Below are 7,979 nucleotides of genomic sequence, written 5' to 3'. Positions count from 1 at the left end.
AAAAAAAAGATTAATTGCAGGGAGACCAGTTGTCTGGCTTTTGCAACCACATTGCCAAGAGATGAGAATGTACTGAATTAAGATGTAAAAACTACAGGTTTTAGTTACCAATTACGTGAGGGGTGGAGGATATGGGAGGACTTTGGTCTGGCTCACAGATTTCAAGTTTAGTTTTCTGGGTAGATAGACATGCAGCTGAATAAGATTGGTCATAAAGAAGGAGGACCTAGTTTTGGATGCTCACATTTGTATCTGAGATGAACTGAGTTCTAGGTTGGTTGGATTTGAGATGCCTGTGGGTCTTGCAGAGTGGTGTATCCTGTATAAAGTTGGATTACAGAGGGTATGGTGGGTCTGGAGTTGAGAAGCACTATCTGGGTTTGAGATGAAGATCTGAGGGTCAGCAGCATGTAAGAAGTAGTTGGGAGTGGAGAGGGAAGGTGATTTTACTTTCCAAGAATAAGTGATCAGAGAGAGGAGACTGAGGGTTGGATTAAGTGACTTCTCATTTTGAAATGATAAATCAGCAACTTCAGATTTTATTCGTTGTTGACACAGCCTTCGGGTGTTTTCCCAATGGATAGACTTTGGCTGACAACAAACCATGAATGCCAGGAGCTAGATATATTTTGTAAAGAAATTCTTCCCAAAGCAAGACATGTTTGGCTCTCACTCTGGGACTGTGTGTGCTCAGCCTCCAGCAACTCTTGGTAGTTAGTGGTTGGGATCATGTTCGGGACAATATAGTTATGCTAGTATTTTGAACAAAGTCATTTTGGATCATAGACGTGAATGAGTATTCTCTAGGCTTCCCAGCTAATCTCATGTTTTGATCTGAATGAACTTGGCAGTTTGATATCCAGGTGTTCTTACAAGCTGGGATTTTGCCTTTTGAAAAGGAAGGAACTAGGAACCAAATAACTTGTCCTTTGCTTTTGCAAAGTCAGTGTGTGAGAGTCCTCTAGAGAAACAGACTGATAGTGTATCTATGGAGAAAGAAAGAGATTTATTTATTAATATAAGGAGTCTGTTCATGTAGTGATGGAGGCTGAGAAGTCCCATTGTCTGCTGTCTGAACACTGGAGACCCAGGAGAGCTGGTGGTGTAATTTAGTCCAAGTCCAAAGACCTGAGAGCCAGGGGCCCCTACAGCAGTTGATGGCCAATGTCATGCAGTCAGACAGGAAGGTCTGAATTGGTCTTCCTCCCCCTTTTTGTTCTATTCAAGCCCTCAGAGGATTGGATGGTGCCCACTCACCCTGGGGAGAGCAAACAGCTTTCTCAGTCCACTGAGTCCAATGCTAATTTCATCTGGAAAGTTCTTTACAAACTTACACCAGAACTAATGTTTAACCAAACATCTTTTATGGGCTGATCTGTGCTCCATCCATCCCCCACCCCCATTCATAGGATTAAAGCCTTAACTCCCATTGTCTTAGAATGTGACTATGTATGGAGACTGGGCCTTTAAAGCAATGATTAAGTTAAAATAAAGCCTTCCAGGTGGGTCCTAGTCCAATCTGAATGGTGTCCTAAGAAGAGGAAGGGGACACCCACAGAGAGACACCAGGGATTCAGTGAGAAGGTGGCCGTCTTCAGGCCAAGGAGAGAGACCTCAGAGGAAACTGAACCTGCCCACTCCTGATCTTGGACCTCTGACCTCCAGCCTCCAGACTGTGAGAAAATAGCTTTCTGTTATTCAAGCCCCCATTTTGGTATTTTGTTATGGAGCCCAAGTTGAATAATAACCCTGCTACAGCTAACCATTCACTGTGTCATCCCAGGGCTGTACCTGCTAGAGACAAGTTCGGTCATGACAACCAACACTGTCTCTAGCCATTGCCAAATACCCTCTGTGGTCAAAATCCCCTCTGATAGAGAATCATTTTCTAAAGCCCAATTCTTTCATCTTTCTGTTAAAAAATCCTTTGATGATTACCCATTATCTTTGCTATGTTTCCCAGATAAGTCCCACATCATGACAGGGCAGGGAGAGATAAGGGAGATAGGATGATGCTTGGATGACCTCACCTTAGTTCTGATCTGCAGTCGGCAGCTCCGTAATTAATCTCTCTTTTGGGCAGAGGGGATGTCAGAAATCTACAGAAGTGTGCTTCATGTAAAAATATGAGATTTTTAAAATCAATATGAATCATACTCACTCTGACCTGCAGAAAACATAACTTATCTTTCCACTTTGTAAAATCATGAATGCTATGCTTGCATGCTCAGTCACGTCCAACTCTTTGCGACTGCATGGACTGTAGCCCACCAGGCTCCTCTGCCAATGGGATTATCCCAGGCAAGAACACTGGAGTGGGTTGCCATTTCTGCCCAATGTGGATCTGCCCAATCCAGGGATTGAACCCACGTCTCCTGTAGCTCCTGCATTGGCAGGCAGATTCTTTATTAGCCACCCAGGAAACTCCTGCATTGGCAGACAGATTCTTCTTTAGCCACCCAGGAAGCCCTATAAAATCATGAAGAGATAATACTTATCAGGTCTCTGCTATGTGCCAGAGCTTTAAAGGAATTAATGTATTTAATCCTCACAGAAGCCCTGGCAACATGATACCATGTTTAATCCTATTTAACTAGTGAGGAAATTTAAATTACATTACCTTCCTTAATAGCACAAGTAACCAGACCAGAGTTTAAACTTGAACCCAGGTCATCTCCATGTTGTGGGCACAGCAGTGAAGGCAGGAATCATCTTAGCTCTGCACTACTGCTGCTGCTGCTGCTACTAAGTTGCTTCAGTTGTGTTCAAACGCACTACTAGGTCTGTGTTTTTGTCTGAGTTAATTGACTTTTCTGAATTTAGTTTCTTTCTCAAAGACTGGGGAGGATAAAACCTTTCCTGTCCTTATAAGTTTGTTATAGCTTGAGATAAAGGCTAATGTCTGGTACAAAGTAGATGAACAGTAAGAAGTCATTATTTTTTGTATTGAGGTATAGTTAAGTACAGTGTTGTGCTAATGGCTCAGTTATATGTGCATATATATATATTCTTTTTCATATTATTTTCCATTAAGGTTTATCACCGCAGAATGTTGACTATAGTTTCCTGTGCTATACAGTGGGAATTTGCTGTTTAACCACCTTATATATACCAGTTTACATCTGCTAACCCCAAACTGCCAATCCGTCCCCCTCCCATTGCCCTCAACAACTAGCAGTCTATTCTCTACGTCTGTTTTATGGATAAGTTTATTTGCATCATATTTTAGATTCCACATAGAAGTGATATATTTCTCTTTGGGATTTACTTCACTTAGTATGATAATCTCTGGTTGCATTCATGTTGCTGCAAGTGGCATTGTTTTCTTCTTTTTCATGGCTGAGTGGTATTCCATTGTATATATGTACTACATCTTCTTTACCCACGCATTTGTCAATGGACATTTAGATTGTTTCCATGTCTTGGCTATTGTGAAGAGTGCTGCTGTGAACTTAGCGGTGCATGTATCTTTTTGAATTATAGTTTTGTCTGGATGTATGCCCAGGTGTGGGATTGCTGGATCATATGGTAAACAAATTCATTCTTGCATATGTTTGTATAATATATACACTGATATATTCATGTAATAACTATGATACTTGATGTAACCATGTTATCCATGAATTAAGGATAGAAGACATGTGTAGTGGCAGGTGTTAAAAATGTAGAACAGTATAAATATTTAACATTTGAGAACTGTAAGTGTGCATATGTGTGTGTGTGTCTAAGAACACCTAGACTCAGAAGTTGTAGCTTACCCACTGTCATATAGCTCCTGAATGACAGAGCTGTCTTTCAAGCTTGGGTCCATTTGGTTCTGAAATCCAGGCTCAGATGCATTACTTTGCCTTCATGTGACATTTTAAAGCTTAAATTTTCTTAGCTATATTATATGTTTCAAAATAGTTTAGGTGTCAGACCCTAATCATGTAAAACAATCTATGTTCTTTCTGAAGTGAAGCCCCACAGGGATGATAAACCTAATAGCTTAGCAACCATGTGGCACAGCTGCCCCTGAGGGCTAATATATCAAAAAGAGGAGCAGATACAGGAATTTGCAGTATTCATGTTTCTTTTCTCTCTTTCGTTCACACACACACACACACACACACACAGAGGCATCCATGCTCATGTGCAACCTGGAAAGTCTTCAAGATAATGTAAAGGGCTCAAGATAATGTACGTGGAAAGTGACTTTGTATTAGAAGAAGCTGGAGAAGAGAGTTTGGATATTGATCAAAATAACTGTATAAGAACCACCCCCCCCCAAGGGAAATTAGGCTCCATAGTAAATAGAAATTACCTTAAGATAATTGCTAACTTTGTAACCATTTTAAGTTCAACGAAAAACTCAAAAATAAAAGAGAACATGTCATAATGGAGATATTTAAATAATTATATTTGAAACCGTGAGAGTACTAAGCATGTCCCAAACCCCACAACTATTTACATAGTTAGGCCTTGGGGACATTCATAAGATTGGTTCCGAGTAAAGAACAGAAAAGGATTATGTAAATCATTTCTGTTAGTGTGTGGTGGTGGTGGGGGGTGTTGTTATTGTTTTATGTAGAGAATCTGTGAAGATACTGGGAGACTACAAGGAGAACAAAAGAAAATGTGATGCAGAATTTCACAAAATAAATGAATGGAGTAGAACATGTTTCCCCAGAGAAGTTTGAAAACTAACTGAAAATGAAGTGGAATAGATTTTATAGAGAAAAAGTGCTTTGATGATGTGATGGAATGATCAGCGCTGGGTCATGTAGACAAAAAAAAAAATCAAGATGGTTCTTGGTCATTTGGGAGGCATTGCCTAGAGAGGTCCATTTCTTCCTTCTAACCTTCTCTTATTCCCCTAGACTGTCAGCCTTTGTGCATTTTAGTAATGAAAACAAGGACAAAGAGTTCAAATTTTAAAAAGGAGTAATAACATTTCCTTGATTATTTTGGCTAAATTTATTTTTTTTTGTGTGTGTAATTAGTTTCATTTGTAGTGCAGAAAATGGAGAAAAATCACAGGAGGTCACATGTGAATGGTGAGCATTTCAGAGCGGTCTGTGCAGCTGAATGGCTTTGTGGTATGTGGTAGAAGGTATATGGAATAGCTCTTCTAAAGTAGTGTTGACTGAAGAAAAATACATGCAACCTAAAAGTTGAGAGTTATGTTTTATTCAGCAGGAATTTTTAGGACTTCAAGCCTAAGAGCCAGGGCCTCAAGTAACCCTGAGAGAACTGCTCCAAGGAGGTGAGGGGAGGAGCTGATTATATAGAAGCTTTGCAATAAGGGGCAAGTAGTCTGAATGTCAAGGTTCTTGTGAATTAAAGAAAACCAGACATCCCAAGTTAAGGAATTTAGTGCTTTTCTATGTATGGGAAGATGCAAGAGTTTGGGCTCACTGAAATCATTCCATTGATATGCACCTCAGTTATCTGGGCTAGTATCTTGTGTTTTTACATTCTGAGTTTCCTCGGGACTCACCATAAGGAGTGGCTATAGTCTGATGGCTGCTGGATGGCAGGTGTTCTTTTCTTGCTTCCTCAGGGCTCACCGGCTCCTGTTGGAGGGCTGCGATTGCTGATGACTGTAACGTTCTTGTTTACTGATATGGCAGGAAATATTCCATTTCTCAGCAGAATGACTTAAACTGATCAAAATGACAGTTACACCTAACAACCTTTCTTCTGAAGGACAGATGTGTTGGAAATAAGGGAAGGCATATACATTCTTGCTCAGCATTTCCACTTATGTCCACACACAGGCATGCACATAGTGGAGGTCTTGACACGTGGAATGGTGGAGATTTTTATGACCTAGTAAGTCACGTCTGGAACTCTGCAACAGTGGTTCTCAAAGTGTAGCCCTGGGCTAGCACCAATAACACATGGGGGCTTATTAGAAATGTAATTCTCAGGTTTCATCTCAGACCTATCGAATCAGAAATTCTGGAAAGTATCTGTCTGTGTTTGCATAGGATCCCCAGGTGACCCCGATGAACTCTGTAAAGTTTGACAGCCGTGGATCTACAGCATATAGTATCTCCCAGCATCCAGCTGGGAGATGAACAGGAGGTAATCCTTGTCCTCAAGCAAATCTCAGTTGAGCTCTTAAATAGATGAGTGAGTATGTATCAGTTTTGAAGGTTATTGTAGTGGAGGTGGGCTATGAAAGTAGAGATTAGGGGGAGACTGACTTGACCTGAGACTATGGGCAAAGGGTTGAATGTAGAGATGTACTTAAGGATGAGGGAGAACTTTCCAACAAGATAGTCCCGGAGAATAAAATTGTAGGCAAGGGGAAAATGGCATGTCAAAGCACAAAGGCATGAAGGAAATGATCTGTATGGCGTGTATTAGGTGGTTGATGTGACTTAAGCAATGGTAAATGGGTGGGAATTTGGGGAGCAGCACTGATCTACTCCATGCTACTCTTATTTCCTCCTGTTGATTATTTCAGTGATCTCCAAACTCATCTTTTTGCCCCCAGGATTAGTCAGTCAGCTCAGTTCAGTCGCTCAATTGTGTCCGACTCTGTGACCCCATGAACCACAGCAAGCCAGGCCTCCCTGTCCATCAACAACTCGCGGAGTTTACCCAAACTCATGTCCATTGAGTTGGTGATGCCATCCAACCATCTCACCCTCTGTTGTCCCCTTTTCCTCCTGCCCTCAATCTTTCCCAGCATCAGGGTCTTTTCAAATGAGTCAGCTCTTCGCATCAGGTGGCCAAAATATTGGAGTTTCAGCTTCAACATCAGTTCTTCCAATGAACACCCAGGACTGATCTCCTTTAGGATGGACTGGTTGGATCCCCTTGCAGTCCAAGAGACTCTCAAGAGTCTTCTCCAACACCACAGTTCAAAAGCATCAATTCTTCTGTGCTCAGCCCTCTTTATAGTCCAACTCTCACATCCATACATGACCACTTGAAAAACCATAGCCTTGACTAGATGGACCTTTGTTGACAAAGTAATGTCTCTGCTTTTTAATATGCTATCTAGGTTGGTCATAACTTTCCTTCCAAGGAGTAAGCGTCTTTTAATTTCATGGCTGCAATCACCATCTGCAGTGATTTTGGAGCCAAGAAAAATAAAGTCAGCCACTGTTTCCCCATCTATTTGCCATGAAGTGAATGGACCAGATGCCATGATCTTCATTTTCTGAATGTTGAGCTTTAAGCCAACTTTTTCACTCACCTCTTTCACTTTCATCAAGAGGCTCTTTAGTTCTTCTTCACTTTCTGCCATAAGGGTGGTGTCATCTACGTATTTGAGGTTATTGATATTTTTTCCAGCAATCTTGATTCCAGCTTGTGCTTCATCCAGCCCAGTGTTTCTCATGATGTACTCTGCATATAAGTTAAATAAGCAGGGTGACAATATACAGCCTTGACATACTCCTTTTCCTATTTGGAACCAGTCTGTTGTTCCATGTCCAGTTCTAACTGTTGCTTCCTGACCTGTATACAGGTTTCTCAAGAGGCAGGTCAGGTGGTCTGGTATTCCCATCTCTTTCAGAATTTTCCACAGTTTATTGTGATCCACACAGTCAAAGGCTTTGGCATGGACAATAAAGCAGAAACAGATGTTTTTCTGGAACTCTCTTGCTTTTTCCATGATCCAGTGGATGTTGGCAATTTGATCTCTGGTTCCTCTGCCTTTTCTAAAACCAGCTTGAACAGGATTGCTCTTCACTAAATCTATCGTCCACCCAACAACTGGAAGGGCCATTCAAAAGTACAGATCTGGCCATGACACACTCCTGCTTGAAACTCTTTGATGGCTCTTGTTTGTTTACAGAATAAAGCTCAGACTCCTTAGCCTGCTATATAAGATCTTGCATGATCTTCTTTGCTTTTCTCTCTACTCTCATCTCTTTCATCTTTCTCTAGATCTGCTTAGGATCTTTGACATGCTGCTCTTCAAACTTCCATTCCCTTTAGAAACTCCTACTTAACCTCCAAGAGTTAACTTAAATTTCACT

The sequence above is a fragment of the Bison bison genome, unplaced genomic scaffold, assembly GCF_000754665.1.
Source record: "Bison bison bison isolate TAMUID 2011002044 unplaced genomic scaffold, Bison_UMD1.0 scf7180017864307, whole genome shotgun sequence".
Lineage (NCBI taxonomy): Eukaryota > Metazoa > Chordata > Mammalia > Artiodactyla > Bovidae > Bison > Bison bison.
Note: the sequence above shows the minus strand (reverse complement) of the source record.